Raw genomic sequence first — 3,547 nt, forward strand, 5'->3', positions numbered from 1 at the left:
AACAGAAATATGTCATACAGGTCCAGACAATTTTTTTCAAACTGTGGTTCAGAGTGAAGCAGTCTGTGCTGGTAGTAATGTTACATTTGTATAGAGCGCCAAGGCACTTAAAGCACTTTACATCAAGTAACCACTCACCCATTCACAAACACATTCACACACCAGTGTACACACACACACTCAGGGCGGTGTGGGTTAAGTGATTTACTCAAAGTCAGTCAGTGTATTGCTCTATCAATGATGTCTACGTCGAGAGCAGGATTCAAACCTCCAACCTTCATATCAGTAGACAGATGCTCTATCAGCTGAGCTTCTGTTGGGCCTGATTCCCTTGCCTGATTAATCAGCTGGTTTCACTTCGGAGAAACCGTCTGACCTCGTAGCATTAGGATTCGTTCGCTCAATGTTAGGCACGTACTTTTTTTATTTAACCAATCGCTGCTATTTGGTCGTGACGTATGTAATGCGCCGGAACGCTCAGTGGTGTCCAAGTAATTGCCAGCACAACAGCAAACAAAACAGAGAGTGAACATGTCTGTCAACGATTATTGTCATTTCTGTGAGATAAACTTGCGAAGTTTGTATTTGACAAAGGAAGTCTAAATGAGATTAGCATATGCAGTCTGCTGTCGCAACACAGGTTGATTCAGCTCTTCGCTGACTGGCCAATGCGCAGTCTGCAACATCCGGGTTCTTGCAAACCATCTAGTGTGTTCCGATTCTTGACCTAGTCACTGGAGAGAAATGAAATTGAGCAGAAGCACTAGGTAGCGCCAGCCTGGCTACTGCCTCCTCCGCCAGGCCCAAAACTGTATGTTTACTTCCTGTCCTCACAAGAAAAAGGTTGAAGGCCGCTGCTGCAGAGGGTGAATAAATAACCTCTATTTTTAATTATTGATTCATTCTAATATTTCTTTGTTGCAGCTCAGGCCTTTTATAAAAACTGTTTTTAAATTAGGTTTAGTGTGATTTTCAGGCTTTGTGTCAGTGGCATAAATTACTTTAAATATTTTCATTTATCACAACATCTTTCTGTAGTGGTATATGTGGCCGTACCAGTTTGTCCAAGCCTGAGCCTGTCAGATCTCAGAAGTTAAGCAGGTCCGGGCCTGGTTAGTACTTGGATGGGAGACCGCTGGGAGAATCAGGTGCCACAGTGGGACGCCAGTCACAAAACCTGTCGTTGTGTCCTTTAGGAAAAGGCACTTCACCCACATTGCCTAGTATGAAAGTGGTGTGTGAAAAGTGCTATAAAAAAACCTGATCCACCGTCATCATATTGTGCTTCAAAATGTGTCATCATGACAGGCCTATCTGAAAATACTGACTGAGTGTATTAAAATCGTACTTTTGAAATCAAGATGGGAAATTGATCTCTCATCAGTTTGCTTTTTTAGCAAAATATCACAATGAATCTTAGTCTGTATAGGCTCTATTCACATTACGTCACAAACCAGGATTTGATGCGATGGAAAGATGTGATGACAACTTCTGGTGTAGTTCCCGATAGGGTTGTCCTGATCTGATCACGTGATTGGAAATCGGCGCCAATCACGTGACTGCAGACTCTATCTGGATTTGGCCGTTAAGGTCGGACAAATAATATACATATATAACACACAGCACACAACAGTTTTGTTTTTGTTTTTCTAACTGAGGCGCAGGATTTGACCTTTCCACTTAGTGTCCCTGCACCTGCTGTACTAGAGCCACACTTATGCTGGGACTTTTGGGCTGTGCCGTACTCGGGCGTTGTTACCTGAGGTTCTGTGGCCCGTATTCACACCTGCGTGGCCGATGGCGTCATCACACGGCGCTGTTTATTTGCATGTTGCATAACGGAGTTGGCGCTTTTGGCGGGGAGGGTGGGAAAAGCGGCGTGGAGTGTCTATTGAGCGGTGGGACTGATGTTGCGGTGTTGCTCCTCTGTGGGTTTGTGGATGTGGTGGCGGCCGGGGGAGAGAGGCTGTGGGGCTTTTGTCATCTCATTTTTATTTGGTAAGATTTTGTATTATTTGGATCATAGACGAGCCTAAATGTTTCAAATGTAAAGCAAATGCAAACATATAACATCAAATATAAAAACTGTAGATTGTGCAGAGTCGAGTCTCAGGTCTGAGCTGATTCTGGTCTGGTTCCTGTTTTGTCCAGTTCATTAAGTTTACTAAGTTACACATTCCAAGACCAGACTGTGGTAAAAGTCAAGATTTTCAACAATGATGGTTCATGGTTAGAAAAGTGAATAATATTAAAGTTTTGGACATTTGATTTTTCACAATAAGTTCAGCCCAAATACTACACATTAAAATCAACACAGTCTGAACCCGTACACATCCTGGATCTTATTCTTTGCTCTTAGTTCATTTGATAATGTTTATAAAAGTATCGGATCACGACTCGATGTCAACAGATACTCAGAATCAAAGGACTCGGACTCGGGGGCAAAAAAATGTGATCGGGACATCCCTGTTTCCCGACGCTGGGCTCGCCGACCGACCGACTGAAGTAAATGTGATCAGTGGTGAAATGAAGTCTGCAAACGTATGTGCTGTTTGGAATCATCTTGAATTAGAATTTTCTCACCTATTACAACTCATCAAAATAATGACAAAACCTCTGAGTGAGCAAAAGCCATGCCCTCTTGTGAGTTTGTGTCCGGCGCGTGTGTCAGAGTGCAGCTCAGAGCAGGCCGCTCCCTGTGGACTAAAAAAACATTAAAACACACTTAGACGCGCGGCCATCCGTCAGCGCTGATCAATACTCGTGTGCAAACCAACCGGAATCCAATGGACAACACAAATCTGCAGCTGTTTACAGAGAGCGACAGGGGAAACCGCCCCCGCCGAGCCGCACCTGCCTCCGTGCCCCCGCCTCTACGCACGACCTCTTCACTTGACCTCCAAACTGCAGCAGGAAGTAACGCTCATCACAAAAAGCCGATAATCGATGCTCCCTGCGCCATCGTCCAAACAAGAGCGAGCAGTTTAGGCTGGAGGCTCGAGCTGGGACACGAGGGCTGAGGCTACGTTAACACAAAGCTTGGTGTGGTCCTGGTTTAGTCCTGGTTTAGTCCTGGTTTGGTCATTTTTACAACTCACGTTACGGATGTAGTCCTTGATTATTCCCAAGTTTGATGTGGTCGATGTGCAGTTGAGAAACGAATATTTCCCTCCCTCCGTTTTCCAAAATAACATCGTGCACAGAGGAACATGCTCAATAAAGTTTTTGTTTACATCAACCCGCATAAATATGTTATCGAGCGCATTGTAACTACACCAAGCCTCTGGGCGACACTTGGATTAGATTCAAACCTGTAGCATTTAGTTCATTACAGTTGTAAGTTTTACTCAAAAACACCTTGAAAAACGTGAATTACTGAGTGGGCTCGCCTCTCCACAGATCTGTTAAAGAAGTAAAAAATCACTGACCTCTGAGCCTCTTTCATCTCTGGTCATGGATATGAAACATCAACACATGAAAAGTGTTTGCACCTGAAGAAATGCGACTGCTGCTCTGATGCCTCATCATCATCATCATCATCATCATC

The 3,547-nt window shown here is 44.1% G+C and overlaps 1 pseudogene; it reads left to right on the forward strand.

The window, feature by feature from the left end:
* Nucleotides 1–1,042: 1,042 nt before the first annotated feature.
* On the forward strand, nt 1,043–1,160 carry LOC129408450 (5S ribosomal RNA; annotated as a pseudogene).
* Nucleotides 1,161–3,547: the final 2,387 nt, after the last annotated feature.

This window comes from Boleophthalmus pectinirostris, unplaced genomic scaffold, assembly GCF_026225935.1.
Source record: "Boleophthalmus pectinirostris isolate CB_2022bp ecotype Guang Dong unplaced genomic scaffold, ASM2622593v1 HiC_scaffold_16, whole genome shotgun sequence".
In the NCBI taxonomy this organism is placed as follows: domain Eukaryota; kingdom Metazoa; phylum Chordata; class Actinopteri; order Gobiiformes; family Gobiidae; genus Boleophthalmus; species Boleophthalmus pectinirostris.